Source organism: Pinus tabuliformis, chromosome X (assembly GCF_031772625.1).
Source record: "Pinus tabuliformis cultivar Carrire ecotype Pingquan chromosome X, CPIR1, whole genome shotgun sequence".
Taxonomy (NCBI): Eukaryota; Viridiplantae; Streptophyta; class Pinopsida; order Pinales; family Pinaceae; genus Pinus; species Pinus tabuliformis.
The window spans coordinates 776127024-776139812 of record NC_142308.1 but is presented as its reverse complement, the minus strand read 5'-3'; positions in this window follow the sequence as shown (position 1 = coordinate 776139812).

Sequence of the window (12789 nt, the reverse complement as noted above, 5' to 3'; positions counted from 1 at the left end):
AGTGCAGAGAAAGATCAATATAATGAATACATGTGAAGCCTTTGTGGTAATATTTATCATCAAGCTGGTTATAAGATAGTTGAAGTCCCATTGCCTAGAGCCACTCCTGCATCGACTCCTGTTATAGTTAAAAAGGAATGCCCTGCTATTACACAAGAACTAGCAGGGCCTTCAAATATTTTTGAAAAAGAAGTGAAACCACAAGTATCTCAGCCTACTCTGGTTGTTAAAGCTGAAAGTCCTGTACCAAGGCCTACAAAGACTGCGTTTACTCAGACTGAACCTCGGCATTCAAAGACTGTCTTCACTCAGACCACAAGCACTCAAGCACAAATGGATATATGGAAGAAGGAATATGTTATGTCATAGGAAAGGATCTTGCAAGAACATAAATTATCATGGAAAAATCATATATATGCAAATTGGGAAGTGTTGGAACAATCTCGTGCACAGAACAAGGAAAATAAACAGTTAAAAACTAAATTGTCTCTCATGTTTGATTTGGTTCAAAGACTACTGGCCACCAGGAAACCATCCTTTAATTATTCTGTGTTTCTTGCAGAGCGCCTAGCATTCTTCCAAGTAAAGGCAATCAGAGATGGACGATCTCATGAGGTATCTACACCTCAACAGTTTATCAAAACATTCACAGAGGCATCATTCAGTGAACAAAATTTACTCTGTGAACTATATCTCCATAATGAAGCCATGCCTGAGGATAGAAAGCTTAATCTGATTCCTTTGTTTGGGGATATTCAGATTAGAGCCTTTATCTCTTTCCTGGCCAATCAGCTCACGTGGCAAAATGCCTTCCTTTTAGCAAAACACAATGAAGATAATCACCTTCTATGGATTCGATCCGAACCATAGAATGTTGTTGTTTTTGTCACTGAACATCATCGGTTTTTAAGGGAACTAGGAATGACTGAGCATCTTAGAGAATTATAGGCAGCAGTCTTAAAATATTGCCGACATTATGTCAAAGCCAAGGGAGCTCTTGCCTTACAAGCAAACAATCTATTTTGGGAACACTGCCCTAAGGAGATAAAGGAATATCATCCCTTTAACCCTCTTAATCTTCAAACAACAATTTCACGGCTACCTAATTATGTCAAATGCATTCAACAGAGTGCTGAAAAGTGGTTAGGATATCATTTTCACTTCCCTCTTCTATGGTTGCCAGTACAACAATATACGGCTTATTTCAGGTTGTCCAAAAAGGAGGATCTCGTAGCATGGCAGAGACTACAAAATGTCCAGGGTTTCAGAGATTTGGTTGATATCACCTTCTATACTTACTATCTAAGTAATTTGCACTATACAGCCTAGTACTCGGACTCAGACTCGGAGTAAAAGTTGCATGAGGACATGCAACCATTTCAGTTGGGGGGATGTTAGGACCTCATATTGTCTCTTTTTGACCATACATTTTGTTATAATGTCATCCTTTTTCAACTTATATTTAAAGTCCTTGTTACTGTTTTAACCCAATTATTCCAAAGGTACAAAATATTTCTTCTCATCACTATACGTTTAATTATTTTACATATAATTACGTTATCTTCATTGTTGATCATTGAATTGATAGTTGATGAATGGTTAAAGAATGATGTGCAGTCCACGTTGCTGAAACTGCCTGGATATTACAAGATTACTTCTACATTTGCTAAAATAGTAGGAACGATGTGCAAATCTCGTGACTAAACAATTGTGATTTGTGGTCTAGATTTGACAGCAACAGAAGAAGACCACCGAAGGAGCTACTACACTGGATGTAACGATCATGATATAAAGATAGTATTGTTGTAACAACATTTTGTTGATGGGAAAACTGACTTCCCTATTTCTGTATAAAGGGTTAAAATAGGACTTGCAATGTAATCTATTGTAATAGATGTCTCCTCTTTAAAAAGAGGAGACATCTACATTAGAAGGGGATGAATAGACTGCGGGGAAGGGCTTAGTTGAAGGAACAGAATTGGAATCCTTTTTTCCTGTAACATGACATATTGATAGATGAATAAAATCTTGTTCTGAATATTTCTTTCTAGTTCTCGTCTCCTGGGGAATCTTGTGAGAAGGATAGAGCCCACCTTCATCACAAGATTTACCCATTATATTTCTGCAGTGTGTTAAGTTTGTCTTTTATCCATGCCTTGTTAATAGTACCGTTTTCTGAATATTGTTTTCACATTATTGCTGAAACTTTGTTTTCTTTCCAATTGATTGCTGCACTATTTAGTTTATCCACAATTCATTCATGAGTGTTTCATTAGAAATTGTGTTTACAGAGTGAGTTGGCAGTGTGGTGATCAGAAATAGGTGCTAAAGATTCCCATTCTGGGAATAGGGTCATGTTCTCTATTATAGCATAGCTAGTGCTTTCCTTTGCAGATTGATTCTTTTTCATTAGATTACTTCTTTAATGAAATTAAGACTTCTTTGGTAGTTGTCTACAATAGATTGTTTTTGTTGTAACTTAGAGTGGAGCTTCAGTTTTCTTAAGCAAGGTGAGATTAGTTTTTACTACAACTTTCATTGCTTTTAAGATTGAGTGCATATAGTACGCAGTTGCCTTTGAAATAAACAAACTTCCTTGGGTTGACAATTTATGTGGCACTTGGTTGTTTGAATTAATAAGCAATTAAAGTGACCAACAAAGAGCACACAGAAGTCTCACATATTATTAAATCCATCATTTCCATCATAAATAGTACTTTTAAGCAATTGACGGAATGCAAATCGATCCTTATTGAATATACATGCAATAGAAAAACTAACCGTCATAGATGATTCTGTTACCCACATCATACTATGATAATCTGCAACCATCTACCACTATCTACCATATTAACCAGAAGCTTTATATAACAGTAAAAGTTCCTTCAATAACATAAAGAATATTTCCATTTAGATCCATTTAGTATCCTACTCATTCATATGCATAAGAATGAAATACGTATATCATCATACCGACACATAATCAATATTGTTAACATATAAAATACTGAACCAAATAAAATAATCACATGAAGGGAAAGAGACCAACATACAACCATTTCATGCAAATGACACCAACTAAATCTTACTTGGAGGGAGGAGCACCACCACCCAACCATGAACCACTTTTGATTTCCCCTGAGCTAAAGATATTGCCAAGGATCAACTATCCTTTGTTGATCGATGCACTAGTATTTAATTCCCTCTTTCATGATTTAGTTACCATTATCAGCGTCCCGCTTTATGGATTTTTCCATTTGCCTAGGTCTTATCTGAAAACGCTCGTCTTTATCTCCCACAATGCTTTTCCACATAAAAGCTTGCCTTTATCTCGTGCTAAGATTTTATGTATAGTGGATATTTATCTCCCATCCATCTGATGGATATCCAATCTATCCAATCTTATCTAGAATCACATCTAGAAGCTTATCATGAAATATTCATCTCTATTCCATTCCTCATGGGAGTTGGCAAGCATCTCCTCTCTCTTGGTGCTCCACCGTCCAAGTGATTTATTTTATTTATTTATTTAAAAATACATTTGCTTTTCATATTACATATCACCTAGCTTTCCTTAGCTTAGTTTTGAATAATTTAACCCACAAAGGAGGGTATCAAACCTAGCTTTCCTCAGCTTAGGTTTACAACATTTAACACACAAGGGAGGATATCACGCCTAGCTTTAACTTAGCTTAGGTTTACAATAATGTAGTAGACAAGGGAGGGGTGTTGAAATTGATGACTTTATGAAGTAATAATGTATTTATGCACGAAGTTACTTCATATCTCTTATTATCTGAACACAATTAAGGCTAAGTGATTACACGAAGATCATAACGCTTTTTGTTAAAGTTATCGAACACTTAAGTAGATCTGAGCAAATACCAATCTAAGTGTAATCTATGATGCACATAAATAGCTAATTGGCATGTTCAAGATCTGCAAAAGCCAGTAGTAGAACTTCGCGGAGGTATAGAGGCTGATTAGGGGAAGTTACAATGATAATCCGTAAGGGATTAGAGAGTTTCTTAGAGGTAGATCTGGGTCACAAAAAGACATCACGCTGATCTCTCGGTGCGGAAACTTGGTTCCAACATCCTCCCATACTGCTTCGAGTGAGACTTCAGTCTGTGCACCGCAGATTGATGCCGAAAGGGCCAATAGTGTAGGGATTTTTTTGGAAAAACTAACTCTAAAGCTGGGACAGGACCACCTTAATCCAACAAGCAAGTTTCCAGTAAAGATTTAATTACAAATTCTAAAACTAGAAGAAGAATTCTCTAATTAAAAATTTAATACATTACATATTTTCATCGTAAAAAAAAGAAGAAAATAATATTATGTATCTGAATATCATGTTTTTGTTGGAGTCATGGCTGAAGCTAAGGATCCCCAAGTCAAATTTAATGAGGTGGCATCCAAGTCAAAGTTGATAAGGTGTTTTTTCTAAATATAGAAAAAACTAATTCTAGTGAATTCCTAAAACATAGGCTTTAAAGATCAATTTGAATCTCTGAAATGGTGATATATGTGTAAAATTTGAGAGAGGTTCCTATTAATGGGATGGTTTTTGACAAAAACCTCTTTTCGTTTTGAAAATTTGTTTCCATATGTTTATAAGCCACACCTGAAGCTATTACTTTTATAGGAAAAACAAAGTTTTAACTGACCATTTTTACAAAAAGGCACTGCTACTCTCGTTGTCTGAGGTTTATCCCTATTTATTACAAATCAGTGTTGACACTTCCATTTTCAACGCTTTAAAAACTATTGACTAAATTGAGATAACACCACATTGAATAAAATTTAATCTAAACATATAATATTAAATATATATTAATTTTCTTAATTTTAATGTTAATCCCACGTTCGAGAAACACTGAAGCAATCCCACAATCTTCGCTATATAATTATATTCATTGTTTCTATTTGTCACATAACATCAAGTCTTCTTAGTTTTGTTAAAAAAATTGGAGCAATTTTGCGGAGGAGCTACATTGTCATTGATAACACATTGAATGGGAGTTTTTCGCATTTCAAAGGTTAGTTTTCCTTCTATTTTGATAGGAATTTTTCTCTTTTATGGTTTTTATGTTCCAAAACTAAAAAAAAAATTATTGTTTTCTGATTTTTCGATTTGTTTTTGCAATATCATATTTTACGGGAAAAACCACATAAAAACTCTATTTTTTATATTTTTATAAAGAAGGCGAAAAAAACTCAAATTTTTAGGATTTTTAGGAGAAAAAATATATTTTTTAAGGATTTGAAATTAAAAAACCAGCTTTCAGTTTGTTTTTTGGAATTTTTTTTAATTTGTCTTGGGGGTATTTCAATTCATTGATTTTAAATTTATGAAATCATTGAAACAAGGAAGACCCGGGTTCAAATCCCCCTGAGATGTGTTGTAACCCTATTTGCCACTCCTTTATAATGAGAGAAACACAATATCAACTTACCTCAGTTGTTTGACTAAAATGCATCCATTTTTGCCTTTTTCTTTTACTTGTGTGAGATTTATCTCGTGATAAAATGGTGGAATTACATGATTGTGTTATTTCTCATAATCAATTTTCCAAAATATTATAATTATGAGATAATTGAGAAAAAACTCATAATTGTGAAAAAAGTTTCTAGATTTTTCCATTCCCAAGGAGATCAACTTAACCCACTTGTGTATGACTTGGTTAGGGGTCCATTATTGTAGAAGTTTCCTAACTTCTCAAGCCCCTAGGTGTCTATATACATTCTTTGAAAGGATGGAATGAGCCTTTATAATCTCACCAAGAGGAAAGGGTGTAAGATGAAGTATCCAAACTACAGCGCAAGAACTCTGCTGTATTGGGAGAGGAGACCATGATACAAGCTTGAGAAGAAGACATTATGTTGGAAGGTATATTGATGTACTTTCACTTATATGGTTAGTAGAATCTATGTTCCTTCCCCTTATATCTTTTTTGTAGTAATTTATATGTGTGATTTCTAGATGTTTTGAGCTGACAATCTTCTATGGAAGATCACTTGTCATCTATGTTTGGTTGTTTTTGTGAGTAGTCTTTGGATTAGAATGAATGAAAGAGATCGCTTGATTGGAGTGCAAGGATTTTGCTTCATGCCTGAAACCCTTCACCAACCTACGAGGAGGCAAGGTACTTGCTCATACTTTGTAGCATTAGAAATTTCATCAAAAATACATGCATGGCCATCTAGATTGGGGATTGTTATTATATTGTCTTAGCCATTATTTTGTGTTGTTTGATGATCTCAATTAAGCATGAGATTGTGGAGAAATAGTTCCTTGCATAATTAAATGCAAAAAAAATTGGTGCTTTCAATGAGAGGCTCCTTATGTCATTCCTACCACCTAGGTTTTTCCATCTTATCCTCCTATTTATAACCCTATGAATAGTCATGATCTTGGGGGTCATTTTCTCTCTTGGGGAATGTACCGTGGGGGGCAGAATCCTTACACCATTCAATCTGGCCCACAACAGTCATATGTTGGGGTGAATCCATTTCTTCACCAGCAATCCATGCCTCACAATCCCTATATAGGGGGGACCGCAAGGATGGTCAGGGGTTCCTCCTTCCTATGATCCATTTAGCCAACTCAAAAATCCATTATTATCCTATCTTGATTTACCATATTTGGTAAAGTTGACTAATGACCCCATCCAACATGATCCCTAGTGGCCACCCATGCCCGCCAAATTTCCATCTAATATTCCCAAGTTTGAAGGGAAGCTTGGGGAGAATCCATGATCCGAATTTAAACAAGAACGCAAAAAAATACAGAAATACCCATATACACAAAGATACAGTAGAATAATACTTCATTTCATTAATGTAAAATACTGAAATATGCTTACAAACAGAAATGGAAATAAACCAGCTAGGGCGATGGTAGCTTATCTCTAAGAAGAGATGTGGTGGCTACATGCCTCTGAACTGTGTTACAATGAGGCTCGAAGGCTTATTTATTGTTGAGAAATAATGGAAAACCCTAAACATCCAAAAACCTAACCCTAGGAGATGAAACACCAAATTGTGGGCGCCGTTTTGGGAAAATTGGTACATCAACTTCCCAGGGTCATAACTTTGGCATACGATCTCTGTTTGACACACACAATAGCTTGTTAGAAAGATCTATTTGAGGACTAAAACATTAGGAAGAGAAAAATAGGCCCGTGGACCCATGTTGCTCCCAGGTTTCTCAAAAAATGTCGTTTAGGGCCTTAAAATGGATCCAGAAGTTCAGGACCCGAAAAACTGCTAAAAATAGTAAATTGTGCTACAATTAAGGAAACTAAAAAACTAAAAGAGACAATTGTGGGGGTCCAAGTGGGATAGGTGGGTGGAGACCAACATCCACCTGGATCATTCCTACCCCCTTAGGAAGCAATGGTCCCCATTGCGTTGAGTTCCTCCCTGAGATGAGGAAAATTCTACTAAGCTAGGTCCCTCGTGAGCTGTTCTGCAACCCCTGATGTGTCTAGTAATGGTGGAAAGCATGGTCGAGGGCGGTCCACATTGAACACTCAGTGCAAGCGAAGGAATGGGGAAATGATTTGCTCAAAAGCATTATTTCCCACATCCTTGGTATGGGCTCTTGTAAGGCGTTCTTTCTGCAAATACAACCAGACTTTGTCATCCACTTGAAAATTGTGTGTTATCTGATGCTGATCATGTCGCTACTTGTACTTGGCATTTTCCAGAATGGAGTAGTGATATATTGGCCCATTGGGTAGAGGTGATCTCAGAGTCAAATCGAATGAATGCTTGACCTGATAGTGCAATGGTACCCCTGTGGGTGAGGAGAAGATGTTCCTCTCTGCTTTCATCATTGTATCCATCTGTTGTTGCTGCTGCATGGAGGAACACTTCGCGGGGGTCATGGATGTGGTGATGATCTTGCCCTTACTTTGGGAGAAAACCAGATAGAAAATGAATTTCCTAGTCTGGGAGATGATCTTGCTACATTTCTTAGCAGAGATCAAAGAAGTGGTGGTAGGTGGGGCTACCTCCGGTATCTTGTATAATGAATTACATAAAGAAATAATAACAGAGCGAGGCATTGACTCATACATAGCATGTCACCTCCACAATTATGGTTGGCCCAATAATGCATCACAAACATCCAGAGGTGCAACATCACACAATACCTCATCTGTGAAGGGCTTGATGTTGTAGGGAAGGCGGCACTACTGGCGGACTTGGAGATCTCATCCTTGGTGAAGCCATTCGATACTATACGGCTTCAGGTGTGGTGTAGTTAGTAGGCCCAACTGCTTCATGACCTCTATTGAAATGAGGTTCTTTTGGCTCCCACTTTCAACAATGAATTGCAACAGTAAACCCTTCACCCACATTTGTGAGTGGAAAATACTCTCCCCCTCCTCTAGATCTTTGGGCTCATTCTTCTGGATCTTGGGGGTGGAAACAGTGGCACTGGGCTCCGCATCAATGATCTGCTTCCCTTTGCCATTCCCCTTGTCAGGTTCTAACTCAAGTGTTGGCATTATGGCTAAAGTATTGTCCTTTATGGCAACCCATATAGGTGATAGATCACAGTACTTCAGGTCAGTAGCAGAGATTGCTGATCAGCTCTCAAATATTGAAGAAAATAAGGGGTACGCAGGTACACTGTATAGAAGGTGCGTACACGCAGGCCTGTCTTACATAAAGTGCGTACATACCCGCAATTATCCCGTTCAGAAGGTGCGTACTCCCAGTTCACTTACTTCAAGGCAGAGAAGCGCGCTCACGTGGGGTTTCTTATGTTTGGCCCGTGGTATTTAGCTCGCCGTTCTTGATTCTATGGTTTTGGCCCGTGGTATTGTTTTATATTATTATTATTGAGCCCCTATTGATCCATGATTTTAGGAAGAGCTTTCCTATATAAAGCAAAGGAGATCATTTGGCTAGACACTTGTGAAATAAGAAGATCTTAAGAGAAACTAGATCTGAAATTCTAGTGATGGGTTTGTGAGAGAAAGCTAGATCTAAATCAAGAAAAACATGAGAACTATAAATCGGATCTACTAATGGCTTGATATCTCCTCGGTGCATGTTCAGATCTATAGATCTGACAGTTTCGGTTAATCTTGAAGTCTTGGAATTATCTATACCTACAGGTACGCAAGTACAGTGAAAGAAAAGTGCGGAGATACGCAGGCACAAAAGCGTTACAGGTGCGCAGATACGCAGGCCCAGAAGCACTGCAGTTGCGGAGGTACGCAGGCAGTTCACTGGACACATAGCACCGGTACGCAGGGAGTCTGTGAGGCACAATGCGTGGGTACGCAGGAACGCAGTTGGACACAGTGCGTACTTCTACGCAGGTGTTATATGGGTGAAGCTGCGTACTTCTCATGAAACCTATTTAGCTGCCTCTGTTGATTATTGTTGTGTTCTGGTTTTTGAAGTGATGTCTGGTTTCTGGTATTAAGTTCTGATAATAGCAGTGATTGATTATACATTGATGGATAAATGGATCATGTTCTTATTGACTCATTCTATGTGATCTGATGGACTAGATTTGATTGATGACTCACTTGTATATGTATTGATCTAGTGCTTGGGTAATTCAGAAAGTTGTTTGATTATGAGTTTCAATGTTGTTGGGTCCAATACGAAAATTGGATGAAATGTGGCCTTTCAGATTATGTGTTCTGCTTCAGTGTATCCAGTCTGAAAATTGATGAAACGTGGTACTTGGAGGAGAGAATATTGTAGGTCAGTACCTACGTACTAGTATCTAAGCTAGTACAAGAGCTAAAGGAAGGTAGTAGCCTGCGTACTAGTAAATGGATCGGCTAGTACAAGAGAAAAGGGGGTTGTAGCTCCCGTACTGGTATAAGACTGCACCAGTACAAAATATTGTAAAAGGATTTTCTTATTAAGAAGAAGATTGAGATGACTTGCAGCAGGTGGTTTTCTCCCACATTGGGTTTCCACCTTATATCATGGTGTTTATGTGTGTGCCTTATGTGTGATGATATACTCTATGTTACTGCATCTATTCTGATAATATGGTTGATAATGTTCTAATGCACTCATTGAAGATCAATTAACTTAATGATAAGAAGTTGTTGAAGTAGCATATATCAATCTGATTATGGAAATGAAAAAGTTTTATTAATATGAGAATACTGATTCACCCCCTCTCAGTATTATTTCCAACAATTGGTATCAGAGCAGGTCCTTTGGTAGAAGCTTGATCGCTTGAAGGAGATCCGTGGAACAATGGGAAAGAAGCTTAAGAAGAAAGCTCATAAGAAGAAGAAGACATCTCAGAAGAACTATGACAGTGGGAGAATCGATTGGGGATTAGGTATAAGAAGCTCTTCAGATTCAGAATCAGTTCAAAATGAAGATGACCATTCAGGTATGAATTTTCTATCCTCTGATGTTCCAACTATCTTTCCTTTTGGAAAAGATGAAAGTGATAGTGAGACTACTGAATTTTCTCTTATGGGTGAGCAAGAAAGATATCAAATAGAGGCAGAATTTAACAGGATGACAAACAAAATTAGTGAACAAGAAAAACTTCTGAACATAAAGAGTGGTGCCCTCAAAGAAGCTGTTACTAGACAAAAAGCTCATCAAAAGTTATGCAAGGAAAAGTATCAAAAGTTGCAAGATGAAGCAACATCTCTAAGAAATGAAGTCATTGAAAAGAACACAACAATCAAGGAGCTCAGAGATTGATCCAGTCATTATGAAAGTCTTGAAGCCACAATCCTCTCACTAAAGGAAGAACTTGAAGAATCAAACAACCAGAATGAAGATCTACACCAAGCAATTGAAAAACAAGACAACGAAGTCATCAGCTTAAAATCCCAGCTGGAATGTGCCTTCAGAGTTCGTCAAATACAGTAGGATTTGAATGAAGAACAAGAAAATGAGATTCTCAAACTAAGGGAACAAATGGAAGAAGCAAGAAAAGCCAAAGAAGATTTGAAAAAGCAATCTCTTGAAAAGGAAGAACAGCTTTAGGTTGAGGTAAATATCTTGAAAGGTAAATTAGAAGAAAAGGATAAGCTTTTATGATTGCAAGATAGTTCTAAAGTCTTGGATGATATTATTAGTAGTCAAAGGTCTCCTGCTATAAAGACTGGTCTTGGTTTCCATGAATCTGTTGAAGGTGAATCTAGTTCACAAGGTGAGGCAAGGAACTCTAAAGAGAAATCTAAAGTGATCAAAGAAGAAATGAAAGGTCAATCTCATCATCAACCAAGGAAAGAGATTCCTCAAAGAAAATCCTTTACTCCTCCTATGAATAATGTTGAATGTTATGTATGTCATAATCTTGGACATGTTGCAGCTAGATGTAGAAGAAGAAGGGTTCAAGACCATTATGCAGAAAGATCATCACATTCAAGGTACTTTAATGGACATTGCTTTGCTTGCAATATGTATGGTCATAAAGCTGCTGACTGTTACAGGAGGTGTTGAATGTTATGTATGTCATAATCTTGGACATGTTGCAGCTAGATGTAGAAGAAGAAGGGTTCAAGACCATTATGCAGAAAGATCATCACATTCAAGGTACTTTAATGGACATTGCTTTGCTTGCAATATGTATGGTCATAAAGCTGCTGACTGTTACAGGAGGAATATGAAACATGTAAGATGTTATGCATGTAACAAGCTTGGACATATAGCTAAGGAATGCAGGAACAAAGTGTGGGCACCATATCAAAAGGAGAAAATGTCATCATCACGCTTGAAGATATGGAGGAAAAAGGAAGTACAGTCAGAAAAAGGCAGCATGGCACAACGTACAGACATACCAGAATCAGAGGGAGCTGAAAGTACAAAACTTCAGTGTCCTGAATCTCATATGCAAACTCCATAAAGGGAAGTCGCGTATATACGCGAGTTGGATACTGCACAATCGCATATATGATTGTTTGAAGAAAGGCAGTAGGGAAACTGAAGTGAATCTATGAAGTATGATCTCTCGAGCACAAGATCAGATCTGGGAATCTGGCTGTCAGTAGCATAGAGGAGGACTGTTAATTAGGTTCTAATTAGAGGTACACAGATCATTTACTGTGAAAGTACGGGCGTACGAAACAGAGCGTAAGTCCCGGTGCGGAGGTACGCAAGCAAAGGCACAGTCCCTACGCGGACGGACGTGGCGAGACAGAAGAAGAGGTGCGTAGCAAGATCGAAGGTACGTGGCGCAACTGATGGCATAGGTGCGTGGGTACGCACTGTAATAGAAGGTTGTCTGTGTGTATACGCAGAAACACAGAAGGTCAGGTGTGTGGATATGCAGAGGAGCGAAAGACAAAGTGCGGAGCCACACAGGTCGTATAATGAGAAACTGTGTATCTGTCTTAAGGCATTTATTGGCTGACTTTTCTTGTTGATAAGATCTGACAGATGGCACCAGTTTAGGGGGAGCATATGTTTCTTAATGCATTGTTGGCATTATGGTTAATAGTCCTTGGTGATGATGCTTATATAGATAAATGATTCATCTTGCTATGAGTTGTTCACATGGTTCTTGGATCAGATTTGTGGTAGATTCTCTAATGATGCTTACATGGTAACTTTCATGAGGATAAGGAGAAGCACTTATTCATGATGAGTCACTCATATGCTACTGTGTTACAGTTATGATGCATGATTCGTTTCATTCTTGGCACAAATGGATGAGGATTGTTGGCTGGATACAGGGATGATTATTCAAAGTTGCATTGTTGAAGACATGATGATGATGAGCTCTTACCTATATGATGATAGACATACCTTGATGATTCATGCACTAATGCAAGT